This window comes from Lactuca virosa, chromosome 9 (genome assembly GCF_052849685.1).
Source record: "Lactuca virosa cultivar CGN04683 chromosome 9, Lactuca_virosa_CGN04683_v6, whole genome shotgun sequence".
NCBI classification, from domain to species: Eukaryota; Viridiplantae; Streptophyta; class Magnoliopsida; order Asterales; family Asteraceae; genus Lactuca; species Lactuca virosa.
The window spans coordinates 245,214,138-245,228,408 of record NC_136434.1 but is presented as its reverse complement, the minus strand read 5'-3'; the positions used below and the strand labels follow the sequence as shown (position 1 = coordinate 245,228,408).

Genomic DNA, 14,271 nt, shown 5'->3' with positions numbered 1-14,271 from the left:
CTGGGACATGTTTATGAACTCTGATATTTGTGATACTGGTTGTTTTGGGATAATTATGTATTTGATAAATTGGTTTTTGAAACCCTTATTTTGGTAAATTAAAATGAAAAAATTGGGCTAAAATTTGAGGTGTTGCAGATCAAATCATCCAATTTGAAAAACATGTGTAATCGGCCTATAACTTGGTTACAGAAATCGCGAAGATACCCTGGCGACCAAAAGATAACACTAAGCGGTTAGGTATCCTTTATCCCACTAGTGCATACAAGACCCGTGTTAACGAAATGGTGTGTAGGCCGGAAGTACACATATTATTGTTAGATCGTGAGCCATTAATTGTAAACATGTGTATGTATTGTATTATATGCTATTTTGTGTAACTCACTAAGCCTCGTGCTTTCCTAGTTGATTATAAATGTTTTTCTTGTACTTTATTGATTCGTGAGAAGGGCATAGTTCGACTGTACACACGCGCATTCACTACATGTTTCCGCACAATGTAATCATACTCACATATATTTGAATAAATAAAAATGAAACATTTGGGTTGAAAAATTCAGGACGTTACAATTAATAAAAGTATTAAATATCTTCTGAAAGTAATTTATATGTGAATTACATGCTTATTGACTAGAATATATGTTAAATGTATATTTGATGATATACTCTACGCGGACCAAATATGGTTTTACATTTTTTTAAGATGAATATGTAATATTATTACGTGATAATAATAACAAAAGTATTAATTCTGAGAAAGTAAATGTATATTAATACCTAATACTGTGTGCTAAATGTATACACTAGAAAAAGATAGTGTTGCCTAAACTGATTTGGTATTGGGAATTGATATTAATCATTATAGTATTTCCTAGTGATGAGATAAAACTCATAAAGGATTCTTAGTTTAAGTTAAGTTGAAGAGATGTTAGATTTATCATGTACTATAAATATATTATATAAACATGAACTTTGGGATGATTATGGATATTATAATCACTACTAGAAAAATAGCCTTTTATGACGTGCAAACCACGATACTCATTGATTTATGTTACACAAAAGAGAGTGACATTAAAAAAGTGTCATCACTTCAAAAAATTTAAGGATTTAGGTCACGCATTATTGCGTGCCCTTAAATTAGTGTCTAATCCAAAAAAACACGGAGGGAACCTATAATAAAATGGGTGTCGTCTATGGATGTCGCTTTATAAATTTTAATGGAACGCGCGTTCCATCCCTTAATAACCAGGGGGAAAATGAAATCCTAAAAAATTAAAAACCCCGCCTTCCTTTTTTCTCCTTTCCCTCTTGCCCTCCTTTCCCTCTTGCCCTAATTATCAATGCTTAAATGAAAAGGAAAGACTAGACGCAAAGTTGAAATTGGTCGGAGAATACAGTCTACGATGCAAAGTTGAAAAGGAACGACTCAGCAAAATCCGTAATGCTGCGAGAATGATTCTAACTCTTGAGGACAAAGATCCACAAAGAATCTTCGAAGGCGAAGCTCTCATGAGGAGGATGAACAGGTATGGTTTGCTGGATGAACGTTCTTGCCCTCATTGTTGAAAACTTCATTGAACGTCGTCTTCCAACTCTCGTCTTCATTGAACAGACTATTTATCTTATCAAACAATCATAGGGACCATTATCTAGGGCTTTTTTCAAGGATTGCTCTCTGCAACATTCTCTACCTCGGCTCTCCTCACCTGTAAGCGACCTCAGCTCACCTCTTTCCATCGTAGACCTCATGCTCACCTCACCTCACCGGAGACTGGAACGACTGCTCAAGTTTCCAAGCTCTAGGGCTGATTAAGGTATGTTTATCATGATCTCGACACACCTCAACAACACCACTACAACTCATTCGCAATCATCGACTTACTCTGCTGACCAATGTTCTCCGTATCGCCTACTTCTTGCCTTCCCATGGTTCGCTAATCAGATCCGATTCGCCAAAGCTCACGACTCCATGTGAGTTCATCCCTTTGTGTTGTATCTGAAGAAATTAGAAAAGTTTATGATTAATTTTCAAGAGAATTACTTGATTTACCTGATTGAAATCACTCTCCATAGACAAATGATTTGAGCACAAAAAAAAGTGAATTTGGAAATTTTTTATCTGTTCACTCGTGAACCATGAGAGCGGGTAACCTGTTTGAATAAATGCATATGAGATGTTACTTTTAAAATTTCTGATTGCGAGAGAAAAAAGAAGAAACCTATAGAGCATGTAACCTAGTTTCATATGTAATTTCATTAAGTTATTTAGCATACCCAACTAATTGAGGGTTAAATGTTTGTTTTCATTACAGTTATTAAGCAAAAAGCTTGTAGTGGGTGATTTAGTTTTATTAGTTGGAGTTCACATGGTTATCAAAGTAGTTCGCTTTAGAGATTTGCTGGAGGCTGTTGTTGCTATATGCTAAACCCAACAGCATATTGTTGTTGCTGTGATATACAAAGCTAATCATGTTGTTCTTGTAACAGTGATAATTCATTGCTAATACAACTATGCATTTGAAAACAAATGCTATGTGGTGTTGGGTGGTTATTGGTAGTGTACTACATGTCGCAAATATGCCAAATCTGAAAGGGTTCTTTTTCCATTATAATGGTCATGGTGTACCTAAACCAACTGCCAATGGTGAAATTTGGTTTTTTAACAGGGTAATTATATGTTTTTATTTTGCACTATCTTTCTATCTTCATGCCTTGTATTCAATAGTTTCCCTAGACTAATTTCCTCTATTCTTCTCAAATGTTGTAGAGTTATACACAGTATATTCCATTGCCTATCAGCGACCTTGACTCATGGCTCAAGACTCCCTACATATATGTTTTTGATTGTTCTGCTGCAGGGATGATTGCCAATGCCTTCATAGAGGTATTATTAACTATTTATTTCTTGACAACATTGTTATTATTGTTTGACTAAATGCTTGAATATCATTTATATGTATATACCTCCAGGATTGGACTCCCTCAAGTTCTTCTTCAGGAACTTCACCAAGAGACTGTATTCTACTTGCAGCATGTGAAGCACATGAAACCCTACCACAAATTCATGAGTTTCCTGTTGATGTCTTCACTTTGTGCCTTACAACTCCCATCAAGATTTCCTTAAGATGGTTTTGCACTCGATCATTACTACATGAATCACTTGATTATTCACTTATAGACAGGATACCTGGGAGACAAACTGATTGTAAGACACTTCTTGGTGAGCTGAACTGGAGGTCATCTGCCTTTGTTTATTATTCACTTGATTGTTCTCATGTATCTTATCCAATGTTGCCTCCAACTCATCAACACCATATGATTTTATAATTCTTGAATCTTGATTATTTTGGTTATGGTTTGACCACATGTCATTACAGGGATGCCACCAGCCTTCTCCTAAAGGGATGGTTCCCGGGGTATTTGTGTGGGCCCGGGTTTCCCTTTTGGTCAAACAAAGTTGGATCGGATGGAGATTATCTATCCTCATTACCAAAAAAAGATACATATATAGTCTCAATACCCAAACTTCATCTTTCTGTTTCTAAAATTAGAATGAATTGAAGAAAATGTACAAATGATTCTAAACTATTATATCTTTTTTGTTGGTGTAGAGTTTAAGTGGCCACGCGAGCCCTATAGAATCTGTAACTTTTGATTCAACCCAAGTGTTGGTGGCTGCTGGAGGTTCTTCTGGCGTGGTAAAGCTCTGGGAGTTAGAAGAGACATATGGTATTTATGACTTTTTATGTAATCACCTTACGTCTCTGTAGTACTTTTTTTTACTCGATGTCTAATTCTTTTTCTTTAAATGCAGTGTTTAGAACACTTAATGGACACCGATCCTACTACACTGCCTTGGAATTCCATCCTTTTGGTGAGTTTCTTGCATCAGGATCCATGGATACTAATTTGAAGATATGTGATATTAGAAAGAAAGGATGCATTCATATATATAAGGGTCATAAACGAGTAATTAGTACAATCAGATTTACCCCTGATGGAAGATGGGTGGTGTCTGGAGGACTTGATAATGTTGTAAAGATATGGGACTTAACTGCTGGAAAGCTCTTGCATGAAGGCCACATTAAATCAATGGATTTCCATCCTATTTAGTTTCTTCTAGCAACAGGTTTGTATCCATCCAACAATGGCTTCTATTTTCTTTCAATTTTTTTATGTTTTTCTTGACGATGCATGTGTTAATTCAGGTTCATCAGATAGAACTGTGAATTTTGGGATTTGGAAACCTTTGAATTGATTGGGACAACTCGGGCTGAGGTATACTTCTAGAAACTTCTATGTATCAATGTGGGCCCATGATCTTTCTTTTATAACTTGTTTATTAATTTTACACAGGCAACAGGGGTACGATCAGTTGCATTTCATCCAGATGGAAGAACACTCTTTTGTGGATTAGACAACAGTTTAAAGGTTCTAACTTTTTTCTTCTTTTTTACATTAGTTTTTATAGTTTGGGTTTTGGAAACTATAATTCTCACTCTGATTCTTTTTTAAGGTGTATTCATGGGAGCCTATAATTTCTCATGATGTTGTTGATATAGGATGGTCAACATTGGGTGACCTTTGTATTGATGATGGGAAGCTTTTAGGGTGCTCATATTATCAAAACTCTATTGGAGTTTGGGCAGCAGATGTTTCAGTAACTATCTTTAATTCTTTATCCTTCCATAATTTAAATAATTTCACATTATTTATTATTTACTTGTATACCTTTCTGTTTGTGAAGCATATTGAACCATATGCACATAACATGATAGCCATGGAAAAAGCTCATGTGGATCCAAAGACTAATCTCCAAGAAAGTGTTATAGAGAGAATTAAGACTCCAAGAATGTCATTTATACCTTCAGATGATGACACAAAAGATATCAAGAATATATATGTAGACAGTAAGTTGTTTTGTTATCTGTAACATCTCGGAATTTAGGTGCGTCTCTTAAACCCTTCTTCTTTTCCAAGTTGTCAAATTTAACCCATAAAGGAAATATTAAGGCAAATGAGTACGCTGGGCGTACTGAAGAGTACGCTGCGCGTACTCATGCGCTTAAGTTGGACGCGGACTCGCCTAGGTACGCTGGGCGTACCCAGGGTTACGTTGGGCGTAGCGGGCCCAGATGCAAACCCTAAATGAGACTTGTGCTCTATAAAAGGAATGATAAGACCCTTACCCCAGCCACCATACTTCAGTGAGTGAAACCCTAAGAGAGCAAAAACTCGTCATAAGCTTGTGTGTGTGTTCTTAAGCTTCAAAGTGCCATTTCAAGGTGGTGAAAGAGAAGAGGAGGCCATTTTAGGAGCTAGAAGTTGGTGGACAAGAGTAGATCTGAATCCTACAGAGGTTGAAGCTTCTTTCTGAGGTAAAAAGCTCAAAGCTTTCCTTGTCATTTTTGATTTGTGCTTCTTGGACCAATTTTTAGGGTTTTTGGTCCCAAGGTGGAGAATTTATGAGCAAATAGTCTCCATTGGCCTAGATCTGCCATATTTTAGGGTAATATGAGTTGTATGTTCATAAAAATCCAATCTTGGACGTGAATATTGAGCCATGCATGAGATCTAGACTTTATGAGGAAGAAGGAAAGGTGTTAGAGTGATTAGGGACCTTTACAGCCATGCAAAGGCTTAAAGGTCTCGACTTTATGGATTAAGTGATCTTAGAGAAGTCAGATCTAGAGTTTGAGTTTATGTCTTAATCGTTTAAGACCAAAATCCAAGGAAGGCTGAAACTGAGACTTACGTTGGGCGTAACTCTCAAAACGTGCAGCGTAAGGGGTTGAGACCCCGATTATGGATCGCCGGAGTACACCCCACGTACAAGAGCTGGTACGCGCCGCGTACTGCCCCTGTTGACTTTTGTTGACTTTTAGGGTTTTGGTCAACATTTGGACTTTTGGGTCAGGGAGGGGTGAAATAGTCTTTTACCCTTCTGTGGGATTGTAGAAAGGGATTTAATCTACCCTTTGAGAGCCATTATTTATTTGAGGATATTGTTTATATGATTAGGCGGGGGCTAGATCAGTATATCCGTGTGCGAGATTATCCGAGTTACCCGAGGTGAGTCTTCTCACTATACATTACCTAGAGTGGTATCTATGTGTAGACCGGAGGGTCTTGTGTGCTATGTGTATGTATGAGATTTTGTGTTATGTGATATATGCATGTTATGTGTTGTATGGACCGGACCGGAGGGTCCAACGATATAGACCGGACCGAAGGGTCCAACGATACAGACCGGACCGAAGGGTCCAACGAGCTATGACCGAACCAAAGGGTCCAACGAGCTACGGGACTGGAGGGTCCCGCTGAGACACATCGACCGGAGGGTCGTACTGTAGCCTCGAGTGGCGTATGTGTTGTATGTGGTATTTTGGGGAACTCACTAAGTATTTATGCTTACTGTGTTGTGTGTTATGTGTTTTAGGTACCAGTGAGGATCGCGGGAAGGCGCCGGCATGATCAGTACACACTCATAGAGATTATGTTGAGATTCTGGGAATTGTTTTGTGATGATGACATTGGATATATTATGTTTGATATTGTTTTATGTTTAAAAGTATGATTTAAAAATGAAAATATTGTTTTGAAAATTTACATTGTTACAAGTTGGTATCAGAGCCTTGGTTTGAGGGATTCGGATGCACCTTCGGGCGTATCTGAACTCAAACTGAGGGTTTGAGGAAGTTTTTCACAAAATAAACAATTTTTCTAAAGAAGTAAAAGAATTTGAGAAAAGCAGAAGGAAGCAGTGTGTACGATCAGCCAGCGCCCGAACGGTGATTTCCCAAAATACCCTTACATTATGTGTTATGAGATATGTTATGATATGTTATGCATGCTAGAGTAGGCTAGGTATTCATATTAGGACTAGAGTGGCCTGATTTGTGATGCCTTAGCCTAAGAAGATTTTTGCTGCTATGAGGTGCTTGAGAGTGAGTAGGTAGCAGTGAGGAGCTGATGAGAGGTCTACCGAAGGGTAGCCTATGCTAGCGAGATGTAGAGTACTTGTGATCTGAGATCCAAGGAGGAGGACTTGGAGTGAATACTGATGTGGTGTGGATGGTAGTATAGGGCCAGTACTACTGAAGACACCGGATCAGTGCGCAATCCAAGTAAGAATCCTTGGGTTACTATGAAACAAGTAGGGTTGAGTTATCGAGTGCGAGTACACTCGAGCGAGTCTCTGATATTTTTATGTTGTATTTCAGAGGCATCATGGTTGGGACACGCCACAGACCAGAGACGAGCGGCGTGAGTGACGAGGAGCTTCGTCAGATGATCCACGATGAGGTGGCTACGGCTATCCTCGCAGAGATACCGGAGATGTTTGGGTCTATCAAGACCACCTTGATTGAGACGTTTGACGAGAGATACGAAGCGGTTATTGAGGTTGCGGCTGCTGCAGCCACTGCGGCTGTGGCTGCTGCTAGACCTCAGGGGGGTGACTCGTTGCTGTACCGGGAGTTCAGCAACATGAAGCCACCGGAGTTTGATGGGACGCAGGATCCGATTGCTGCGATGAGATGGATTTCTGATATCGAGGGATGCTTCTACACCTGCTCGTGTCCGGAGCATCTGAGGGTTTGGTTTGCACTGAACCAGCTTCGCTTGGGGGCGAAGGACTGGTGGAAGTTTGTGACGGCGGACTTCACTACGGCAGTGCTTACCACGGTGACCTGGGAGAGGTTCACCGTGATGTTTCGAGATGAGTATGTTCCCCCTATGGAGAGGGAACGTTTAGCCCATGAGTTCTTGTCCCTCAAGCAGGGAGCTGAGTCTGTGACTGTGATTACGAGGATGTTCCATGAGAGAGCGTTGTTTTGCCCTGAGCACGTGTCTACTGAGCAGGCACGTATGAGCCGGTACTTGAGCATACTGAGGAGGGATATTCGTGAGTTTGTGGCGAACTCGTCATACCGGACATTTGCTGAGCTCCAGGCAAATGCCCGGAAGAGGGAGATTGAGTTGGAGACTCAGGTCAGGGAGGAGGCCGAGTCTTAGAGGAGGGAAAGGCGACCGGTGCAGGCTCAGCCGGCGGCCAAGCGGGCAAAGCCCGCTGATTCAAGATCTGGGGGTCCGAAGGGCCGCACTTGTGGGAAGTGCGGCAAGAGCCATGAGGGGGTGTGCAGAGCTGGGGTATGTTACAAGTGCAGGAAGGAGGGGCATTATGCGAGGGATTGCCCCAAGGGATTTACGGTTTGCTTTCATTGCAACCAGACCGGCCATCGGAAGGCCGAGTGCCCACAGCTACTGCAGGGATCAGCGCAGGGATCTGCACCTATTGCTAGAGCTGCTGAGATTCGGCCAGCGAAGGCCGAGGCACCGAAGGCTCGCGGGAGAGCCTTCCAGTTAACAGCGGAGGAGGTCCGCGTAGCGCCCGATGTCGTGGCTGGTATGTATTCTTTCATTTATTTATGCTGACTTATGAGATCTTGTTCTTATATTATGATCTGCGTAGGTACTTTTCTTGTGAGTTATGTACCTGCTTTGGTGTTATTTGACTCGGGTGCGAGTCGGTCATTTGTGTCTTTAGCGTTTAGTCAGCACATCAGCATCCAGCGAGAGGCGTTGAGTCGACCGCTATGGGTTTCCACAGCTGACGAACAAGCGGTGTATGCTACGGATGTGATTCGAGGTTGTGTACTCGAGATCTTCAGTGTTGAGTTCCCGATAGATCTGATCCCGATTGCGATGGGGGATGTGTGTGTCATAGTGGGCATGGATTGGTTGAGCCGTTTTGGGGCTGTTATAGACTGCGAGTGACAGTTGGTGACGATACGAGGCCCTAGTGGGGGAGTTCTTACAGTGTACGGCGAGGGTACCCGTTCAGGGTCAGCATTCTGTTCGGCTGCTAGAGCGAGGCAGAGTCTACAGCAGGGCTGTAGTGGGTTTGTGGCCTACGTGATGGACACACGAGTAGCAGCGGAGAGGCCTAGTTCTGTTAATGATGTGCCGATAGTGCGAGAGTTCCCGGATGTTTTCCCTGAGGAGTTGTCGGGTGTGCCTCCCGAGAGGCAGGTGGAGTTTCGCATCGATTTAATTCCGGGAGCGGCGCCGATTGCCAAGGCACCCTATCGCCTTGCGCCACCAGAGATGCAGGGGTTATCCTCGCAGCTTCAGGAGCTGCTGGGAAAAGGGTTTATTCGACCGAGTAGCTCGCCGTGGGGAGCGCCGATCCTTTTTGTCAAGAAAAAGGATGGTTCACACCGGATGTGCATTGATTACCGGGAGTTGAACAAGTTGACAGTCAAGAACCGTTACCCCTTACCGAGGATCGATGATCTGTTCGATCAGTTGCAGGGAGCATCTTGGTTCTCCAAGATTGATTTGAGGTCTGGATATCATCAGATGAGAGTGCGGGATGAGGATATCCAGAAGACGGCGTTCAGGACTCGTTATGGGCATTACGAGTTCGTGGTGATGCCCTTTGGGCTCACCAATGCACCGGCAGCGTTCATGGATCTCATGAACCGGGTATGCAGGAAAATGATGGATCGATCGGTGATCGTGTTCATCGACGATATTTTGGTGTATTCGAGATCCAGAGAGAAGCATGAGGAGCATTTGAGAGAGATTCTCGGAGTTTTGAGGTCGGAGAGGCTTTACGCCAAATTCTCCAAGTGCGATTTTTGGTTGCGAGAGGTCCAGTTCTTGGGGCATCTCGTCAACCAGAATGGGATATTGGTCGACCCGGCCAAGATCGAGGCAGTTATGAGATGGGAAGTGCAGAGATCCCCCTCCGAGATCAGGAGTTTTCTGGGGTTGGCCGGCTACTATCGGAGATTTATCAGGGATTTCTCCAAGATTGTCGTGCCTATCACCAGGTTAACCCGGAAGGGTGTCGCTTTTTTGTGGGGCCCGGAGCAGCAGACCTCGTTTGAGATACTTCGTCAGAGATTATGAGAGGGCCCAGTGTTAGCCCTCCCGGAAGGGTTGGAGGATTTTGTGGTGTATTTTGACGCATCGATATCGGGATTGGGTGCAGTACTTATGCAAAGAGGGCATGTGATAGCGTATGCATCGAGGCAGCTGAAGCCTCATGATACGAGGTATCCCACTCATGATCTGGAGTTGGGGGAAGTGGTGTTCGCCCTCAAGATCTGGCGTCACTATCTGTATGGGGTTCGGTGTACCATATACACGGACCACAAGGGCTTGAAGTATTTGATGGATCAGCCCAACCTGAATATGCGCCAGAGGAGGTGGTTGGATGTGGTAAAGGATTATGATTGTGAGAACCTGTACCACCCGGGAAAAGCTATTGTTGTAGCTGATGCCCTGAGCCGTAGGGCGGAGAGTTCCCCGATTCGAGACATTTGTATGCGGTTGACGGTGATGACTCCGGTGTGGGACGCCATTCGGGAGGCCCAGGCAGAGGCTGTGAGACCGGAGAACCGCAAGAGAGAGAGGGTGATTGGGCAGGTATCTGAGTTCGTTACCGATAGTCGTGGGCTTATAATCTTTCAGGGTCGGATTTGGGTGCCGTTTTTGGGCGGGGCACGTGCCATACTGATGGAGGAGGCGCATACATCGAGATTCTCGATCCACCCCGGGGCTACTAAGATGTATTTGGATCTGAAGAAAGATTATTGGTGGCCCTGTATGAAGCGGGATGTAGCATGGTTTGTTGAGAGGTGCTTGACCTGTCGCAGGGTTAAGGCTGAGCACAAGCGTCCGCACGGCAAGTTGCAGCCACTTGAGGTTCCCCAGTGGAAGTGGGAACAGATTTCCATGGATTTTATCACCAAGTTGCCAAGGACCGCGAGGGGTGTCGATGCAATTTGGGTGATTGTCGACCGGCTGACGAAGAGCGCTCACTTCCTTGCTATCAGTGAGGGCTCTTCTGCAGAGAGACTGGCAGAGTTGTATGTGAGGGAGGTGGTATCGCGGCATGGAGTACCGATCTCGATTGTGTCAGATCGAGATGTACGTTTCACTTCCAGGTTCTGGAAGAAGTTCCATGAGGAGTTGGGCACGAGGCTGCATTTCAGTACCGCTTACCACCCACAGACGGATGGACAGAGTGAGCGGACGATTCAGAGGCTCGAGGACATGCTTTGGGCATGTGTGTTGGATTTCGGAGGAATTTGGGACACGTATTTGCCGTTGGCTGAGTTTTCCTATAACAACAGCCACCACTCGAGTATTGGTATGCCCCCCTTCGACTTGTTGTATGGGAGGAGGTGTCGGACTCCCATTTGCTGGGGAGAGGTAGGGCAGCGCGTGATGGGCAGCACTGAGATAGTGCTTCAGACGAACAAGCAGATACAGCAGGTTAGATAAAGGTTATTGACAGACCAGAGTCGCCAGAAGAGTTATGCGGATAGGCGACGGTCCGAGCTCAAGTTTAAGGTCGGGGATTTTGTAGTCCTGAAGGTGTCTCCTTGGAAAGGAGTAATTCGATTCAGGAAGAGGGGCAAGCTGGGACCTCGGTACATTGGTCCTTTCAGGGTGACCGCCAGGGTGGGCAGGGTAGCATACTATTTGGAGCTGCTTGTGGAGTTGAGCCAGATACATGATACCTTCCACGTGTCCCAGTTGAGGAAGTGTATTGCCGACGAGACGGCAGTGGTACCGCTGGAGGATATTCAGGTGGATGCGAGCCTGAATTACGTGGAGAGACCAATCGCAATAGTAGATCGGAAGAACAAGGTTCTGAGGAATAAGGAAGTCCCCCTGGTTTAGGTCCAGTGGCAACATCGGAAAGGGTCCGAGCTGACTTGGGAGCCGGAGTCAGAGATGCGGGAGCAGCATCCGGAGTTGTTTGTGGCATGAGACTTCGAGGGCGAAGTCTGGTTCTAGTACGCTGGGCGTACTCATGCGCTTAAGTTAGACGCGGACTCGCCTAGGTACGCTGGGCGTACCCTGGGTTACGCTGGGCGTAGCGGGCCCAGATGCAAACCCTAAATGAGACTTGTGCTCTATAAAAGGAATGATAAGACCCTTACCCCAGCCACCATACTTCAGTGAGTGAAACCCTAAGAGAGCAAAAACCAGTCATAAGCTTGTGTGTGTGTGTTCTTAAGCTTCAAAGTGCCATTTCAAGGTGGTGAAAGAGAAGAGGAGGCCATTTTAGGAGCTAGAAGTTGGTGGACAAGAGTAGATCCGAATCCTACAGAGGTTGAAGCTTCTTTCTGAGGTAAAAAGCTCAAAGCTTTCCTTGTCATTTTTGATTTGTGCTTCTTGGACCAATTTTTAGGGTTTTTGGTCCCAAGGTGGAGACTTTATGAGCAAATAGTCTCCATTGGCCTAGATCTGCCATATTTCAGGGTAGTATGAGTTGTATGTTCATAAAAATCCAATCTTGGACGTGAATATTGAGCCATGCATGAGATCTAGACTTTATGAGGAAGAAGGAAAGGTGTTAGAGTGATTAGGGACCTTTACAGCCATGCAAAGGCTTAAAGGTCTCGACTTTATGGATTAAGTGATCTTAGAGAAGCTAGATCTAGAGTTTGAGTTTATGTCTTAATCGTTTAAGACCAAAATCCAAGGAAGGCTTAAACTGAGACTTACGCTGGGCGTAACTCTCAGAACGCGCAGCGTAAGGGATTGAGACCCCGATTATGGATCGTCGGAGTACGCCCCGCGTACAAGAGCTGGTACGCGCCGCGTACTGCCCCTGTTGACTTTTGTTGACTTTTAGGGTTTTGGTCAACATTTGGACTTTTGGGTCAGGGAGGGGTGAAATGGTCTTTTACCCTTCTGTGGGATTGTAGAAAGGGATTTAATCTAGCCTTTGAGAGCCATTATTTATTTGAGGATATTGTTTATGTGATTAGGCGGGGGCTAGATCAGTATATCCGTGTGCGAGATTATCCGAGTTACCCGAGGTGAGTCTTCTCACTATACATTACCTAGAGTGGTATCTATGTGTAGACCGGAGGGTCTTGTGTGCTATGTGTATGTATGAGATTTTGTGTTATGTGATATATGTATGTTATATGTTGTATAGACCGGACCGAAGGGTCCAACGATACAGACCGAACCGAAGGGTCCAACGAGCTATGACCGGACCAGAGGGTCCAACGAGCTACGGGACTGGAGGGTCCCGCTGAGACACATCGACCGGAGGGTCGTACTATAGCCTCGAGTGGCGTATGTGTTGTATGTGGTATTTTGGGGAACTCACTAAGCATTTATGCTTACTGTGTTCTGTGTTATGTGTTTCAGGTACCAGTGAGGATCGCGGGAAGGCGCTGGAATGATCAGTACACACTCATAGAGATTATGTTGAGATTCTGGGAATTGTTTTGTGATGATGACATTGGATATATTATGTTTGATATTGTTTTATGATTAAAAGTATGATTTAAAAATGAAAAAATTGTTTTGAAAATTTACGTTGTTACATTATCTCAATTATTTTAATCTTTTACCTATTTTATATTACTGTTACTGTAACTGTAACACTCACTGCTTGAAGTAAAGCTGCAGGCATGACTCCTGTTGTTTCTAGGAAAGATGGATCAAATACAAATATCCAAAGAAGGCTTTTTACTGATGATGTGGCGATTGATTCTTCAGAGGAGAAAACACCTAACTCTAAATCTTCATCTAACCATGAGGTATCTGTTGATTCCTCCAACAAAAGTTCGACACCTGTTAAATGTGTTGCAGTTTCAAATGGAAAGACTCGGAATCTTATTGAGAAATTTGAGAAAAAATAAAAGTTGGGTACTGATGAATCTCAAAAACCAAGTTTCTATCTGTTTCAATAGAATTTTGTATAAAATTGTCCATATACTTTGTGAGACTTAATTTTTTTTCTTACATTTCCTTTATCTGTAGGACAAGGAGGAATCTTCAAGGTCTCTTTCTAGAAATGAGTAACCCCCATTGTAAGTGAGCTTGCATGGCTGTCTGAATTTCAAATAGCTACATTTACTAAGATGAGTAACACCCATTGTGTATTTATTTAAATTTTCTTTAAGAATTAACATGGTTTATTAGTTGTTTCTGATACGAACATGTTTATTGGCTGTCTGAAAGGGAGGTGACGCCTGGATTTGGGAATGGATTTCAAGCTACTCCAAAGACTAGCACCACCAATCAGATTCACAAAGTTTATGGAAGCTCTGATCGTTTGCATTCTGCTCATACATGGTAAGATAATCATGTTTCTCTGTCAATTACCTTTTTGCCCCTGAGCTATGTCACACTGCAAAAGAAGCATGCTACATTTTTCTATGTCAAATTACCTTTTTGCCCCTGAGCTATCTGCAGGCACAGCCAAATCCTTCATGAACTGTG

The 14,271-nt window shown here is 43.4% G+C and overlaps 1 pseudogene; it reads left to right on the top strand.

Moving 5' to 3' along the window:
* Positions 1-2,514: 2,514 nt before the first annotated feature.
* Positions 2,515-13,739, top strand: LOC145140440 (uncharacterized; annotated as a pseudogene).
* The last annotated feature ends 532 nt before the right edge of the window (positions 13,740-14,271 follow it).